The 18850-nt window shown below is 36.1% G+C and overlaps 1 protein-coding gene and 1 pseudogene across 3 annotated transcripts in view; one reads left to right on the top strand and one right to left on the bottom strand.

Annotated features, from left to right (window-relative positions):
- THSD7B (thrombospondin type 1 domain containing 7B) overlaps positions 1-18850 on the top strand; it is a 903223-nt gene that overhangs the window by 216265 nt on the left and 668108 nt on the right. The gene's annotated exons all lie outside the window — the stretch shown is intronic.
- LOC114494428 lies at positions 6925-7910 on the bottom strand (annotated as a pseudogene).

Genomic DNA, 18850 nt, shown 5'->3' on the forward strand with positions numbered 1-18850 from the left:
AAATATAAGGCCACATGCCTTAGAGGTTTGTTTATTTGTAAATTAAAGTACAAAATATTTTATACAAGTTATATCCTTGATTTTTGCATGGATGTTGTCATATCCTACACTCAGTGGGAATAATATTTTGAAAATATTAAACCAATGTGGTTTATTAACTTCATCTACTCACTTTTCTACTCCAGCCATTTTGGAAAAAGCAAAGCAGGTGCATAGGCTCTGCCAGAAGTCTCTGATAAAGTCCTCAAGTCTCTGAGAGCAGAGCAATATAGAGGAGAGTAATCTAATATTTATGTCCTAGTTTCTTTCCTCAAGCCAAGGAGAACAAAAATGCTTAGTCACAGAGAGGGCCTGCATCAATGACTCCTTGCCTAACCAAGGTGCTTATGTCCTGGAAGTGATTGAGATATTCCCTGCTGAATTTATAGGGATGTAGGAAGAAGCTGCTCAAATCCTGGTACCACACAATGTGCAGGGTACAGAGCTTAAGCTGAGGTCGAGCTGCAGGACCTGGCAGCAGCATTAGCAAGGGAGGAGGTGGGACCTGGATGCGCTAAGAAAATTGCCAGGAATTCACCTGTTACAACTTAACAGACAACTTCACAAGGTATTCAGGATAACCTAGACTAGCAGAAGACAGCAACCAGTGACCCACACAAAAACCAGGAATTCCTCTTAATTGCCGTGGTATCACTTCAGCTTTCTGTTACTCTCCAGATGTCATTTTGGGAAGAAGAAGCATTAGAACCCCTGAAAGCCTATAATATATCATTAAAATAATCTTATAAACAGAGGCTAAAAAGATCTGTACTGTCACCTTTAAAACTTCATACTTTTCTGCTGCCTCAACAGCCTCATAAACCAGCTGTGAGCATCCTGCCCAGGTGACCAGGTGCGCCAGTGGGAGGCATAAGGTGGGCCTTTGCCACAAGTTCTCCTTCCCACCCTCGCCTAACTATAACCAAATAACATTCAAATGTACCAATGAACTCTCTTTGCACTTTTTCTTTTTCACCCCACCCCAATTCCTAATAAAAGTACACGTGGGTCCTTCTCTCTACTTCTCATCTGTTCCTTTGAGCCCACCCCCTCTTTCATGTGGTCCCCTTTTGGTGTGAGTAACTCTATCTCTCTAGGACCTGTGAGTATAACAGACTTAGTTTTTCCTGAGCCTCTCCTCTGTTTCTTCTTGCAGCCATATCTCGCTAATCATCTCAGAAAAGAATACAAAACAAGATTAAAAAAAAGATGAAGACACAAATTTAAGTTTTTTTATCCCCCTTGCTTTCATGGCATAGGGATATGATTTCTTATATATTTGATTGTAATATATGTAAATTTTCATGCATAACTCAGAGTAAGATGTCCAAAGACATTTGTATCCTTTCTGTGGGAGGTACTCCCAATGTCAGAGCCTGGAAGGGCTTTTCAAGTTTGCTGAGGAATTAGACTTTAAATGTAAAACTTTACAATATCAAGTTATGTGGAATATTGTGTTACACAGACCATTTTGAGGGTGAGAGAGTATTTGCTAGCTGTGGAATAGAGAATGACTTTCTAGCATCGGTGTATAAACCTGCCTTTTTTTTTTTAGTGTTTAGATCTCTCAGAAATACGGCTGGTAGTTGTTCCTTTTAGGAGAATGCAAAGTTCAGGTTTCAGATTCCCAATTCCTGAGTCTAAAGTTGCTTCAAAAAGCAGAAAAATAAGCAACTGCTTTGAGCTCAAAATCATACTTGTTGATGGGTAAAAGAAGTGATTAGTGGCATTCATTTTTTTCATTACTGCTACTTTACACTCATTGAAATAAAAACTTCTCTCCACCCTCCCCTTCTCCCCCCACACACCTCCACCTGTCTGTCTCTCTCTCCTGTTTTCCTTTTATCCAAATCTTAGGCATGGGTGAAGATCCTGTTCAAGATTCCTCTCCTTGTAGAAATCTTAGCCAAATACTCCTGTCTCTTACCTTTTCAGTGTCTCTTTTTTGTATTCCTTACTTAGGGACTAATTGTATTTGGCCTATGGAGTTATCAACAGCTTTATGAGAGTTCAGTGTTTCCTCGGGAAACTATCGAAGTTTCATAAAGACAGCAGCCATGTCTTTGGTCTCACTCTACTCTTCTGAGCACAAAGGAGATAACTAAAATGGAAACCACACAAATGTCCCAAATAAACAAGTCCTTTAAAATTCCTGGTGAATCCTTTGAATCAGTTCTGTTAAGTCATATTTAGTAAAAAGCTGAGCATAATGAATTTGTGTGCTGACTGAAAAAAAAAAAGAAAAAGAACTAAAAAGGTTCTGGGTAAAAGTGGATGAGTGATTTAAGCCAGAGATCTTGTTATTTGTTCAAGCATGATGGGAGTTTTGATTTATCCTTTTTGTGTACCAATATGAACTTGGCCAAACTCATCCTAGAAATACTGAAAAGCTGTGGCAGCAGGTAAGAATTAGTTAATTCACCAAATCTAAAAGTCTGTTCCCTACCCTCCTAGCATATGATTTGGGCATCTGTCTCACCGGCAAGCTGTTGTGCATCTGCAACATTGTGAAGAGAGACTAACAATATTTAAGAAATATGAGCATACTGCTTAGATTACATATTTCAGAAATTGCACTTCCCTGTTAATGTCTTACTAAATTCTCACTGGGAAGTAATTTTGGTGCAGTAGAAGTTGTATGCCAATTTGTACTTTCACCTTTTGATTTGAGGCTCAGTCAAGAGAATCTGTCCTGTGCTAATGTGTTCAGTTTGGCACTTTTTGGAAATAGAGAACAGTTGGAGTTTCAAATCAAATTGTGTGAAATATTCCAGATATTTTAGGGTGAATTCCAATTCAAGAGAGAAGTTTTATTAGAGAGTTCTATGTTAAGACAAATTACATTTACTCTCTTTTCATAAATCGTAACAGGAATGTCTTACTGCAGATATTGGCTACCAGTTTCCCTCCAGGGGTGTTAAAAACCACTTCCTGAGGCTGAAGGAGCAAATCCACAAAGTTAGGATATAAAGGGACAGGAGAAAAACAGTTATCCAGAGTGTAACTCTGAAACTTGCCAAGCAGACATGTTGACTAAAGTCCTCCCCTCTTTTCTCCCCTAAGTTTAACTTTTTAAAACATAAGGTGACTAAAACAGAATTTTGTTATGTGACCTAGAAATTATGGCCTTTCCTATCTCTCAGTATTTAAGTGGAGAGCTGTGTTGACATCATAGAACCTGCAGTGCCTTGAAAGTCTTTTAATGCTTATTGTCATTAAGAGGTAGCATATTTTAACATACATCAGAATTGTGACTGCTATCTTTAGCAGCTAAGGAGGAAAACTGATCCTGTGGGGTTTGATTATTAACTCTGTTATTATGTTCTTAGTGTACTCATGAAACTGTTTGGTAATGCACTCATCACTTATTTTTATTTTATATTTTGGAAGCATTGCTACAGGTTAATTGGCTCTATATTTTACAGTTTGCATCACTACTACTAATAAAAATCTGTTTATATTGTTCTTCTGGGATTCTGATTGCATTAAGGAATGATTAGTCCTAATTAAGTTCTGTAGTCTGTGCTAATTACAATCAAATAAGACTTTACATGAATACATGAAATTATGCTGAAGTAAATGCATTTTTGATCATTAATTAGAGAACTACCAGGCATACCTTTGCAGATGTTTTTATTTTATTTTTTTACTGGAAGGAAACCTTAACAACAAGCCATTGCATTTTGAAAGGGTGTCGTCTCCCATAGTTGTTACAGAAATGATCTAGCTAATTATAAATATGAGTGGTGTTTCCTTATTTTACTCCTTGTGAGGACTAAAGTCTCCTCAGCTGTTCCTCATGCATTCTCCAAGCAGTAATATTATATTTACATTATAGAATAAAAATGAAAGCATGAAGGTTTCAAGAGCATGCGTTCTGTGATATTGTCTCTTTTAACTTTTATGCACTGCCGTCCTTTTCAGTTTGACATTTCCCTAATTTCTTTTTAATGCTATAGATGCACTTGGATCTCCTGTGTGAGGTGGTAATGACACTTCCACAGGTACTTTTCTGGTTTGGTGACAACTCAGGAAGAGTATTCTTTTGTCTTCAGGGCCTGACTCTTCAATACTCTTTCTTATTAGGAGAATTGGCTTTCATATGTAAATGAGGAAAGGATGAACTGGATAGCATCATACTTTCTGGACACCTACATCTTTTCCCATCCTTCCACAGGAATCACTAAATGAGCCAGTGTCTTTAACACACCCTGGTTCCCTAAATTTTAGCTCAGATAATTACTGTTAGGATGCATTGCATTTAGTATTGCTGGAAGTCCAATTTTAGACCAATTAATTGGTTTTGACCTCAGGAGGAATACATATTTCACTAATTTCATTTCCCCTTCGACACTCCTCCTGCATAGAGATATTTTGAGTTTGGCAGCAAAAGCCTTGACAGAATCCAAACTCTCCTGACTGTGTTAATGATCCTGAAATGCTCTTCTTGATGAAGTGCTGAAGGCTTCAATTCAGAATTAATGCTTAAATCTTGACCATTTGTCTACATTCTAAACTTAATCTCCTTTTTCCAAATCACCCGCTCCTTTATTTTCTCACTCCCACTTACTTTACTTCCCTCTGTACCAACCCAAGAGCTATTTTTCTACTTTTCTGACTTTTAATTGCATTTCAATTTCTCTGTTAGCCTTTATCAAAATGTTTTCTTTTGCCTTTAAAAAATAATTTAGCTCATTCTTCAGATACTGTCTTGATTATTTCATTCCTATGTATGCTTGCCGTTGCCCTGTCTTCAACTGAGCAGCTGGTCTCCAAGTCCCTACTCTCTTTTCCATTTCATTACTGTTATTTCCTCCAAGTCCATGTTTCAACCCAGCAGTTACAAGCTTTGCCTTTCACATAGGACTCTCATTTCTAGCTTTGGATTTTTGCTTTGCCTGGGATTTCCTCTTTAACACTTTGTTAATATCCATTCACACCCCTCCTTTAAGTTCCTCCTTGGAATTATTTTCTTTCAAGAAGTTTTATATCAAGGTTATGAGCTATGCCTCCTCTGTGAACCAGAAACATAGAGCTCTCTTAGTATCTTTGAGATCATGTAGTAAAATCTCCTCACATTACAGATGAGAAACCTGAGATTCAGAGTGGATTACCTGAGCTGTACAAGATTATGGGACCCCTTCAGCATCAGAATAGGACCCAGGAGACTTTGAAGTCCATGCCCTTTCCTTTCACCTGCTCTGTCTCAGCATATATATTTCCTCTTTGGTCTTAGGAGGTTTTTTTTTTACACTTTCTCCATGTATGTGTCCCTTCCGCCCTCAGTTAATAAATAAGTTCTTGGAAAACAGGGACCATACCATCTGGCTTTTACTCTTGTCTTCCATCATTCTCCATAACATCTAACATAAACTGAATTCTCGACAGGGTTCATTCTGTTCACATCTGTCAATTTCACTCTAGTATTTTTTTATTTTCTATTTTTTACCTTAATTTATACATATGACTCCATGTCATTGCTCCTGTCCCTTCTTTTTCCCCCATCTTTTGCTTTAAAACATTACATTTGTTTGCGTTATGTTAACTTTGCATTTTGTGCTCAGATTTTTCTTATACTTCTTATATCACATTTAGATTTCAGTTGGAAGATAAAAGGTGGATAGTGGCTCTCTTTTTAGGGATGGAAAGCAAGAACCGGTAGCAGGGGTATCAATTATTGTTGGAGTCATTGAAGTTTATTTATACAGTGTCTGAATAAATTAACCTTCATGTACCAACTCAGCCCTTTATCCAGTTGAACTTTTCAAATGTTTAACATTTTTCACTAGGAAATCTCTTTATTTATTGATTTGTCAGTCAGTTAAAAACTATATGCTGATTTATCTAATGGGGAGAGTTGAACTAGATGCTGATTTCCATGTAATGGAATGGAAGTGACCATATGTTGCTTTTTATAGATGCTTAGCATACAAAGCTCAGAGACATAATCTGATTGTCTTGGAGTTGTGCTCCTTCAGAAAAATCTTGAAAGAGAAATGTTGAAGGTTGTGCTAAGGAAGTTCCAGGAATGAGAAATGGCCTGATTAAGTGCTTAGAGGAGAGAAGGGGAGCAAGTTATTGTGTTTTCTTGCCTTTAACATAACTTAAAAAGTGGATTAAAAAGATAATAGGGGTATATACTAAGAGAAGACTTTAAATTCTTGAAGTCAATGACCAAGAATCTCCTATTAGATATAAAGTGATGTTCAAAGCTCAGCACGGCAGCCATGAAGATACAAAATCATTAAATGAGAGGGTCCCTTTCTTTGCAGAACTGAAAAGTCTCTGGTGGTCATATGAATTTCTTTGAAATACCGTCTTTAAGTTGACCTTCTTCACCTAGAAATATTCTTCATATGCATCTACTTACCATAAACCCACTCTGTATTAGGCCTGTCTTTGCATTCATCAGCTCATCAGTTATAGCTAATTCTCAGGTGAATTGAACATGATCAGTTCCATCTTATGGACAAGGGAAAAGAGTCACAAAGCAGTGCAGTAATATGCCCATAATTAAACAATGCATGTGGCAGAACTAAGATTCTAATCTGACATTTATCTGACTCTATAGAATTTTAATTTCTGGGCTACATTACATTTTTTTTTTACTTTTCAGTTAAGGTTTATTTTAAAAGATGAAACTTTACACATCCTTTTAAAATATCAAAACTTAAAAGTTATTAGGCAAGTCAATCATACAAAACTGTTTTCACAATAAAGAAGTAGTAACCTTTTCCAGTGTAAAATGTCACATAAATCAAATTACAGCTTAGATCCTCAGTGATTCCAGTGCTTTATTTCTCACAATGGGTCTGGTCAGTCATAAGATAAATTTCACCTCTGGATAGTCTATTCTTAATCACATCTCTGTTAATCAGCATCATCTCACACAGTAGGATAGCTGGCGATGGTGTCAATTTCAAAGTGGTTGTTGCAGTCTTTGACCATTTTCATTTAGCCATCCATGCTCCCAGCTTTTCTTGATAATCCAGTACTTACTGTTATTCAATTCTGCTACTTCCAAGCCATAGCCAACCACCAGAACTCCACAATCCAGGTTTTCAGTGCTGCATTCTGCTTCATAATTAATGACTTTTTAAAATAAAACTGGGGGCATCTACAACTCACAGTTACAGCAACAGAAATGGGCCCCACACTTGCCACTGCCTTCACAAGGGACCTCTCCTGCTTACAAATGTCTTTGAAGCTAGTGCTATTGGCAGCAGAAAACTCAGGCTTGTTTTTGCAGGATAAATCTCTTATATGATATGGATAGGATTCCTCTGAGTCCAGGCCTTTGTTGTCCTCAACATACTGGAAGGCACTATCCCTCAGGCTACCATTGCAGCCCTCACTGCATTGAGACTAAGAGCAGTCCACCAGGTTCTATTCACTCAGTGAAACAGTTTGCTAGTTTTCTGGAACATCTGTCCTTCAAGGGCACTAGTTGAAGCCCGGCAAGAACCACACTGACCAAGGTCCTTCACAGGAGTTGCATAGCCTTTTTCTCTTCCATTCACAGATGTTGGGATCTCAGCAAAGGGAGGTTCTTGGAACACTTCCTGCTTCCTGTGCTTCTGGTTTTGAAGGACATTCTACACCTGCCTGAATTCTTCTTTGGTCATATCACCAAAGGCATTCATTGCCATGGGGAAGTTATGTTTCCCTTGGCTGTATTCTTGACTGTGCTGTTGATTCATTTTCATATTCTTTTCCTACATTGTTCTCCTCTGTGCTTCATCACTCTCATTATCTAGTTTTCTGTGTGTTGCCTGCCACTGGTTCTATTATGCAACTAAACTGTGATCAGATTTTGGCACAGCTGAAGCAATTCCCAAGCAAAGGGTGATCAGGAAGAGTGAAAGATTCATGTTTCAGAAACCTGTGGCGGGAGCAGCTGCGCAAGCACAGTCAGTGCGTGCAGGTCCAGGGATCTCCAAAGCCCTAGATTGCTTATTTTTATTAAGAAGATCATAGAGATTTTCTGAATTTGCTCAAAACCCTAACCTGTCTGTCCTCTTCCATTGATGCCAGAGAAATGCCCTTTACCTCCCCACCACTCAGTGCTGCCTCTTGAAAGTAGTGCAGTCAGTTGCAGAATTCCAGTTCTGTTTTAGTGTTTTGATTGTGAAAAGATACAAAGCCAACATTAATTGGTAACTTTGTAGGAAATTACTTTTGTCATCAGTCAGAAGAAAAAAAGCCATTATGATGAGAATTCAAAGATGGTTTTGTGTAAAACTAAAAGTGTGCACACATGCTCTCTCTCTCTCGCATACTCATTATTCTGAAAGAACCAGTGTAGCTTTTTATTCTGTAAATCACATTATTTTTCTTAAGTAAACAACTGCTTACTGAGGAGTTGGTGAATATTACTAAAGTCTATCAATATGCTCCCTATCATGGATTGAAAAAAAAGTCAGTGAAATACAAAAGAACAGGATACTTCACAGGGAAAATTACATATTTGATGGCCATTCTAACAGGCATGAGGAGATAGATATCACATTGTGTTTTTAATTTGCATTTCTCTAATGACTAGTGATGTTGAGCATCTTTTTATGTTGGCTTTTGTATATCTTCTTCAGCAGCAAGTCTATTCAGGTCCTTTACCCATTTTAATTTTTTCTTTTTGCTATTGAGTTGTATGAGTTCTTTATATATTTTGAATATTAACACTTTATTAGATATACAGTTTGCAAACATTTTTTTTCCATTTTGTGGGGTTTTTTTCTGATGGTTTCTGTTACTGTTCAGAAGCTTTTTTGTTTGATGTAGTCCCACTTGTTTATTTTTGATGTTGTTGCACATGTTTTGGGTGTCAGACCCAGTAATCCCACTTCTGGGAATAAATCCTAAGAATCCCAAAACACCAGTCGGAAAGATTATATGCACCCCTGCGTTCATAGCAGCGTTATTTACCACAGCCAAAATCTGGAAACAACGCAAGTGCCCAACAGTAGAAGAATGGATTAAAAAGCATGGTGCATTGACTAGATTTCAGTTATAAATGAGATCATATGGTATTTGTCTTTCATCGCCTGGCTTACTTCACTTAGCAAAACAAACAAGCAAGCAAAATGAAACCAGAGACATGGAAATAAAGAACAACCTGACAGTGACCAGAGGGAAGAGGGGAGGAGGATAACAGGGGAAAGAAGGGAAAGGGTCATCAAGGAATGTGTATAAAGGATCCATGGACAAAGCCAAATGGGGAAGCATTGAGTGTGGGAGGTGGAAGGAGTGGGGGGTGGAAATGGTGGTGGGGAAATGGAGACAATTGTACATGAACCACAATAAACAATAAAAAAATAAAAATCTTTTAAAATTAAAAAAGAAAAGAATGGTGCATTTACACAATGGAATACTGCTATGCTATAAAAAAGAAAGAACTCTTACCTTTTGTGACAGCATGGTGAAACCTGGAGATTATTATGCTAAGCAAAATAAACTAGTCAGAAAGACAAATACCATATGATCTCTCTTATATGTGGAATCTAGTGAGCAAAATAAACTGATGAACAAAATGTGACCAGAGGCCAGGGTACATGGACACACTGACAGGTCTCAGAGGAGAGGGGTTGAGGGGACAGGAAGAAAATAGCCAAAGTACATGTATGCATAGCCCATGGATACAGAAAACAAAGTGGTGAAGGCCGGGGTAGGGGCTGGGTGGAGGGCGATGAAGAGGGGGAAATGAGGGACATCTGTAATAGTGTCAACAATAAAAAAAATCATTAGTAAGACCCACGTCAAGGAGCTTTATTCTTATGGTTTATTCTAGGATTTTCATGGTTTCAGGTCTTACATTTAAGTCTTTAATCCCTTTTGAGTTAATTCTTGTGAGTGGTATAAGTCCAGTTTCATTTTTATATGTTGACATCCTATTATCCAAGAACCCTTTATTGATAAGGCAGTCTTTTCTCTGTTAAATATTCTAGGTTCCCTTGTCAAATATGAGTTAACTGTATATACTTGGGTTTCTTTCTGGGCTCTCAGTTCTGTGTCACTCCTCTATTTGTTTCTTTTTATGGCAGTATCATACTCTTTTGATGACTGTAACATTTTAGTATAGCTTGAAATCAAAGTGTGATGCCTCCTGTCTTGTTTTTCTAAGGATTTTTTATTGTCTATTTCAGGGTCTTTTATTGATTTGTGTAAGTTTTAGGAATGTATTTTTTATATTTCTGAAAAAATACCATTGGATTCTTAATAGGGATGGCATTGAATTTATGGGTTCAATGTTTTATAGTTTTTAGAATAGTGATCATCCACTTCCTTAAAGTATTGTTTTTGTTTTAGATGCAATATAAATGAGATCAATTTCTGTATTTATTTTACAGACAATTTATTGTTGGTGTATAGAATACTGCTGATTTTGTATGTTAACTTTATATTCTACTTGACCAAATTTTCTGATTGAATCTGTTTTTTTTATTTTTGGTTGTTGAGTCTTTAAGGTTTTCCCTATATAAAATTACACTTTTTGTGAATACAGAGAATTTTACTTCTTTCTTTCCAATTCTGATACCTTTGATTTCTTTTTCTTGCTGAATGTACTAGCTAGGACTTCTAGTACTATGTTGACTAGGAATGGGAAAAGAGACTATCCTCTATGTTGAGATATATTTGTTCTATGTGTAATTTGTTAGGAGTTTTTAATATGACTGAATGTTGAATTTTGTCTAGTGATTTTTCTCTGTAAATTGAGATGATTATATAATGCTTTTCTTTCATTATATTAATTTCCCATGTCATGTTGAACCATCCTTGAATCCCAGGGATAAATCCCACTTGATAATGGTAAATGATCTTTTTAATGTGTTCCTGAATTTGGTTTGCTAGTATTTTATTAAGAATTTTTTACATCTGTATTCATCAGGGACATTGGCCTGTAGTTTTCTTCTCTAGTAGCCTTCTTTCCTGGTTTTTGGTGTCAAGACAATGCTGGCCTCATAAAATGAATTTGGCGGGGGGGGGGGGTTCTTTCCTCATTTTGGAAGAGTTTCAGAAGGACTGGTGTTAATTCTTCTTTAAATGTTTAATAAAATTCACTAGTGAAGCTATTTTATCCTGAGCTTCTTTTTGGGAGAGATTAGATTAATCATTCAATATATTTATTATAATTGTTATTTTTAGATTTTCTTTTTCTTCCTGATTCAGTCTTGATAAAGAGGTTGTTTCTAAATTTTTAGAATCTTTTTCTAAGTTTGTTGGAGTATAATTGTTCATAGTAGCCTGTTATGGTCCTTCAGATTTATGTCATATCCATTGTACTTTCTCCTTTTATATTTATAATTTTGTTGACTTTTTTTTCTGTTTTTCTTGTTTAGTCTAGCTAAGGGTTTGTCAGTTTTATTATTTCAAAGAACCAACTTCTAGTTTGATTATTTTTTATTGTTTTTTTGTTCTCTATTTTTAATTTCTACTCTAACCTTTATTATTATTTCCTTTTTTCTGCTAACTTTGTCCTTTGTTAATTCCTCAAGGTTTTGAGTTAGGTTGTTTATTTAGGATCTTCTTATGAGAGTCCCATTTAAAAATGCTTTGTTGTATCCCACAAGTATGGTTAGGTTGTTTCCTTACCTAATATTCCTAACCTGTGTTTCCTAGGTTCTAATATTGTTTGTCTCAACAAACTATCTAATATCCCCTTATTTTTTTCTTGTAACCATTGATTGTTCAGGAGGATGTTAATTTTCATATGTTTGTGAATTTTCCTGTTTTCTTTGCTTTCTAGTTTTATGCCACTATGGTCAGAGAGGATACTTGATTTGATTTCAGCATTGTTCAATTTGCTGACTTGTTTTGTGGCATGATGTATGGACTATTCTAGAAAATATTCCATGTTCATTTGAGAAGAATGTGTATTCTGCTGCTGTTGAATAGAAGGTTCTATTTTGTGTCTGTTAAATTGAATCGGTCCAAAATGTTGTTCAAATCCTCAGTTTTCTTATTGATTCTGTCTGGGTGATCTATCCATTGTTGTGAGTGGGATGTTTAAGTCCCCATCTATTATTGTGTTATTGTTTATTTTTTACTTTAGTTCTGTTAGTTTTTGCTTTAAATATTTACGTGCTTCAATGTTGGGTACAGACATATTTGCAGTTATTATATTTTCTTGATATATTTGTCCCTTTATCATTATAGGATGACCTTCTTTGTTTCTTTCTACCATATTTTTAATGTTTATTTTGTCTAATATAACTACCACTTGTGTGTTTTTAATTTTTTTACCATTTCCTTGAGATGTCTTTTTCCATCTCTGCTCTCAGTTTGTGTGTCATTAGGCTAAAGTGAGTCTCTTGTAGGCAGTATATCTTCTTTTTTTTTTAAAAAAACCTATTCAGCCACTCTCTGTCTTTTGTTTAGAGAATTTAATTTGCTTTGTTTAAAGTAAGTATTGCTAGGTAAGAACTTGTTTCCATTTTATTAATTGTGTTCTGGTTGTTTTGTAGTTCTATTGTTCCTTGTTTCTCATCCTGTTATCTTTTGTGTGTGTGTATTTTGATGTCTTTCAGTATTAGTATGCTTTGACTTCTTTATCATATATTTTGTGTAAATGCCACAGGATTTTCCCTCGTGGTTACCCTGAGGCTTACATAAAATATCTTAAAATTATAACTCCCTATTTTAAATTCATAACAGTATAACTTCAACAGAATTAATAAACTTTATACTTTTATATTCCCCTCTCATATTTTAGGTTATAGCTGTCACAATCTAAATGTTTTTTCATATTGTGTAACTAATAACAAATTATTGTATTTATTGTTTTTTTACTGTACTTGAAAAACTTTTAAACTAGAGTTGTAAGTGAATTATGCACCATTATTACCATATTGCAGAATCTAACGTGACTATGTATATATCATTACCAGTAAGATTTATACTATCTTTTTATGTTTGATGATGTTAGTTAGCATTCTTTTCCTTTAAGTAAAAAATTCCTTTCACATTTCTTGTAAGGCAGATCTGGTGGTAAAGAACTTCTTCATGTCTTGTTTCTTGGAGGAAGTCTGTTTCCCTCTTTTATTTCTAAAGGACAGTTTTGCCGGGTGTAGATTTATTGGCTGTGAGTTATTTTTGTTTAACATTTTAATTATGACATCTTGTTCTTTCCTGGCCAAAAACTTTTTGTTGAGAAATTTTCCAGTAGTCTTATGGGGGTTCCCTGGTATGTAACTTCTCTCTTTTGTCTTGCTGCTCTTGAAAAGAATATATATTCTGTTGCTTTGGGGTGAAATGCTCTGAAGATATCAATTAAAACCACTTGATCTGGTGTGTCATTTAAGGCCATTGTCTGTTTGTTGATTTTCTGTTGGAAGATCTATCCATTGATGTAAATGGTGTGTTAAAATCCCCTATTTTTGTCATTCTCTCCCTTTGTCTTTGACTTTTGAAAATTTAGTTAAATATGTCTCACTGAGTCCCATTCAAGTTCAAACTGTTTGGAGTCCTTTGGGCCTCATGGATATGTATGTCCATTTCTGTCCCCATGTTTGGGAAGTTTTCAGCCACTAATGCATTAAATATACTTTCTCTTTCTTTTCTCCTGGAATTTCCATAATTGCAAACATAATTTCTTTTCATTATGTCCCATAACCCCTACAGGCTTTCTTAACTCTTTTTTCCTTTTGATCCTCTGACTGGGTAATTTTCTTCTTTCTTTTTTCTATTGAATTTATTGGGGTGATACTGGTTAACAAAAGTATACAGGTATCAGGTGCACAATTCTACAACACATCATCTGTATACTGTATTGTGTGCTCACCACCCCAAGTCAAGTCTCCTTGCCTAACCATTTATTCCATACCCTCCTCTATCTGTCCCCACTCCCCTTCTCCCTGGCAATCATCACACTGTTGTCCTGCTGTCCGTGTCCATGGGTTCTTTCTCTGTTTCTCATTTTTGCTTAATACTTCCACCCTCTAGCCTTTCCACTTGCTACAGCTGTCAGCCTGCTGCTCTCTACGAGTCAAGTCGTATACTCTCAGCCACTGATGCTTTGTTCTACTTGGTTGAGTCTACCTTTGAAACTCTATTTAATTCTTTAATTCAGTTTAATTCTAGGATTTTTTGATGGTTTCTATTTATTTGTTGACTTTCTTTTTTTTGATGTATTGTTTTTTTAATGTCATTTAGTTGTCCATCTGTGCTTTTTTGGAGTTCACTAAAATTTCTTAAGAGTATTATTCTGAATTCTCTGTTGGACAGTTCATAGATCTCTATTGCCATAGGGTCAGTTATTGGAGCTTTATTAGTTTCTTTTAATGGTGTCATATTTACCTGATTTTTCATAATCCTTGTTTCCTTACATTGATATCTGCATATTTGTGTAATTGGAGTTCTCTTCCAGACTTTACAAGTTTGCTTTGTCAAACTTGGGTTTCTGGATGTTTCTTCTGTTAATGTCCTTAGGCAGGTAAGCTTTCTATATAATGTTCTATTTTGAGGCAAAGCAACTCTTCAAACTCTGAAGATGAGGATGGGGGCAGGTGTGCCACTAGCTGAGAACATTTGGATAGGGCTGCTGGCTTGGTTTCCTACTCAAGTGAGGCTGTAGGTTGGGCTCTGAGGATGCCTGTATTCTCCAGTCAGGCTTACTAGGTGGTTGGGACTGGGTATTATATTCAGGTGTGAATGGAGTCATGAACTGGCTTCCCTGCTTTTGTAGGACATCAAGATTGGACCCAGGGACTGTACAGCTTTATGTTTGGGGATCCAGATTAAGCCAGAGTGTGCACTGAAGGTGAGGCCAATGGTGTTGCTCTGTAGACGAGGGAAGCAATGGTTCTGCTCTCAGTCCAAGTGCCACTAGATGTGGGGCTGTTTAATGGGCTGCATAGCTTCCTGAATGCTCTGGTTCAGATCCCTAGCTGGGTAGAATGAAGGCTATATTCAGCAATGAGCAGGACTATGAATTATATTTCCTGCTGAGGTATAGGTGGAAAAGCATCTCCAAAGCCAGTGCATATCTTTGTTTGTTGTTTTAATTCAAGCTGACCAGCACCCCAAGTTCCCTGACTGAAGAGGGCCTCTGGATTTGCTTTTCAAGTTATCAAGTACCGCAGGTTCACACAACTTCCAGGAATTGTTGCTCGCTCTTCTGGTCAAATGAAGCCAAGAGACATTCTCCACAGAGGGTAGAGTGACGTCACACCTCCCTTGCCTGAGTGTGGGCAAACAGGGCTTTAGGGTCAGCAAAACTCTTTCTTGGAGGCTTCCAGTCAGGCAGATCTGCACCCCACTGAGTTCCCTACAGAGTGTGCCCCCAACTTGGTTCTGCAGATGAGCAAAGCCACTGGTTGGGATCACTACTTGGGCACTGCATGTTTGAGTTTGTTGGTTATTGCAAGCCCCTGCTCACTTTTTCATCACAGATTTCAAGTGGTTGGGCCTTGCACATTCACCTGCAATCCCAATAGTGTGTGATCAGAGTAAGGGCTCCTGCAAAGCTACCCACAATTCCAGGGGTGCTGGTTATTTTCCTGGATTTTCCTTACTCACTAGAGGAACTGGAGGCTCAGGGGAGACCTCTCCTTGTGGTGCTGTGTTGTTCTGGGGGAGGTAACCTGTATATTCAACTTCTCTTACCCTTCTAATGCAGTCTGTCTTGGTCTCTGTGGTTCAGGGGGGTGCTTCAGTCTCACCTTGGTGGATCCTCAGTGGCATTTCATTCTTGAAATGTTGTTCACTGTTCTTATTGTGAAGAGGAGCAAAATCAGGAATAACAAATGTGATCCTCTTGGCTTTTTAAAAGAAAACCAATGTATTTTACCAATAATTTTCTCTTGAGCCAACAAATGTTTCTGAGTAACTCAGTTGGTGGAGGTGAAAGATTTTGAAGCCTGCCAAAGCATGCCTGTTGTTTCATGTTTGAATCCCCTAGGGAAAAGAAATGGGGAGTATATACAGAAAATATCATCTGCTGTCTTTTTTCCCTAGGGCAATAGCTTTGCTTTGCCATCAGTGAAACTGCCCATCCTTTTATTCAGTGTGCTGGCACTTTGTGACTTTTCACATCAGTTACACCATGAGGTGTTATAATGCTCAGAGACCAGAAATCATGTGCTGGCATTACTGTGGGAGGAAATTGAGATATCTTAATAGAAGTATTTGTATACTATGCAGTTGGCTACTCCACATCATAATTACTTCTGCAGTTTCCAAATTTCATGAATTTAAAGCTAACCAATTAATTTGGCTTCTATTATAGAGGAATGAACCCACAATCTAGGCTTTTCATTATACAGAGAAGAGGAAGAAAAGCTATTTTTTCTAGATTCTTTTGTACATACTTCAAATAGCACAGTCACATTATAATACTAACTGAAGTTTCACCTTCTAAAGGTTTTATTTTTGTCTCTGCCTTAGAATTGAATCTAATAAAGTATTGATCAAATTACAGTTTTGGGTGTCCCTAGAGTGGGGAGAGAACTCATTTAAGATTTTATATGTGTGCACATGTATTTTATGCTGCACTTTGTACAGATTTATAAGAAATCATAAACTTTCCATCTTTTTAAAATTAAGAGAAAGATCTGAGCTAATGGTATTAAATAGAGAACCATTTTCACACCTTTAAATACTAAAGTAGTAAGAACCACTTCAAAAATGTGTAAACTGAATTCCCAACTGAGCTGTTTTAAGGAATAAGTGTGGGGCATTTGTGAGAAGCATACACATTTGCTGGTGACATGGCCTGGAATTTGTGTAAAGGCAATTGAAGAATGCCTATTGTAATCCTCTTTCTACTTGTTTGAACCTCAAATCCTGCTGTACTCAGCACCCAACCTCCAGCATCAGTGCTGAAAGAGAAAAGAGCCAGCTCTCTCAAATCTTTTAGAAAGCAGGACATAACTTAATACTTAAATTTATCTCAATGCAGGTTAATTCTGATTAAGCAAATATGAATTAATTGAATATTGTACATCTTGTTTCATACTTCTTGACCACTTTACATTTTGCAATTTTTGTATCATCTAGTCTTTAATGTTCCCTATAGCTCTATAGGCACAAATGTGTTTTTATCTTATAGATTTGAAAATTTTTGAACCAGCACTCATGGACTATATGAAACAGTGCTTTCAAACACTGGAATATAAACAGTTTAAAGAGATTATTTTGTACAAAGAACATAAATTTTACTCAAATCACTATGGCACAAAACATTTTCTTCTTAGCTATGTAGATGACAAGTAAATTAATCTTAGTATTCTGTTAGTTTTGAAGGTATTGCATTTAAATCCATTAGTGTAACTTTAAAGAAATTTATGTCACATTATTGCATATGATGCCTAGTGAAAATTTGCATGCAGACAGGTATTCCTGAGTATAAATGTGTAGGCTGTCTGAGTTCTAAGAGGGTAAATATTCATGTGGTAAAGACGGCAGTAGGGAATGAAGTTATAGTTAAATCAGACATTTGTCACTTGAAGGGAAGAAATTGTGGACAGCTTAAATTACATCCTAGAAAATATATACAACTAAAATGTATACCAATATTATAAGAATGCTTAAATTATACTATGAAGCATTTCAGCAATTAAAAGTTACCTGTGGATGTGAATCACATTAACATCCAATAGAGACAAATGGAGAAATGAAGGCAGGAGCTTTCTGGAAAGGATTGCAAGTACCTAGTTGAATATATTTCCATATCAGGGAATAAATAACTCACAAAGAAAGCACAAGTTCATGGAAGATGGTGTATAAAATTTGCATCAGTGAAAGGTAATTGAAATTTGTGACCTGGTCAGACCTTGAATTCTACACTTGGAATAATTAACTCAGACCATTAATTATTACAAAGGAATAGCATTATGAGATAAAAATTGCAGAGACACTCTTATGCCATGTTGGTAGTAACATAACAAAGCAGAAATTAAGGTAAATGCCAATAGTGATGGCTCTATAGAGACCATATTCCCAATGAAAAACTTGGACAAATAACTCTATTTCATTAAGTAATTAGGCCAGAAATCTTTTTATTTAACTACAAATCACCTAAATATCACTTCTTTTCCAGATCAATTGGTGTTATCATTAATTTTTTTAATATCTGGGAGACAAATATCCATCATAGAATATGAAATGGTATGTGGCCTACTTTTCTGAGCATGGCTGATATTATTTGGCTTGGTTTCAGCAACAATTATTGCAGGACTCAGATATTCAGATAAATTGTATATGATGTTAAGACAATAAGATTTAATAGTTTTATATCAAATCCATGTTACCAGCAAAGGTATGTGTAAGTCTTGTATAATCACAAAAAGATTGTATCCTAGTTTGGGCTGGATCAGGAAAATATGTTCTGACCAAAATTTTGATTTGCACTTTTTCTATTTGCAAAATGTCTGTTTCTCCAGAGTTAAGTCTTGTTAAATGATGATGATAGAGGAGTGGGTAGAAGTGTATCTTAATATTTTTTGGTAGACGGTGAATTGAACATGTAAAAATAAATTATTTTAAGGAGTCCTTTTTGAAAAAAATTTTAAAAAATAAGAAGGAAATTAACTGAGGGGAAACTATAAAAAGAATCACTTAGCCCAAAGGTACATTGTGTCTTCAGATGTCAACTTATCTTGTAAAATGTTTTCATTAGTTGTTAATAAAACTAAATTTATGACCTAATGAATAACCCAAAATGCTTGAAGTATTTCTTTAGTCAGCCAGATGGAAGTAAGTTCTCTCAGAATATTAATTATGCTCTCTTTTTTTTGATGTGGTTGATTTCTATGGTAAATCGGTATGTTTGTTTTGTGTGTTTTTATTTAATGTTATAAGATAGAATTCTAATTTTTAA

The sequence above is a fragment of the Phyllostomus discolor genome, chromosome 4, assembly GCF_004126475.2.
Source record: "Phyllostomus discolor isolate MPI-MPIP mPhyDis1 chromosome 4, mPhyDis1.pri.v3, whole genome shotgun sequence".
Lineage (NCBI taxonomy): Eukaryota > Metazoa > Chordata > Mammalia > Chiroptera > Phyllostomidae > Phyllostomus > Phyllostomus discolor.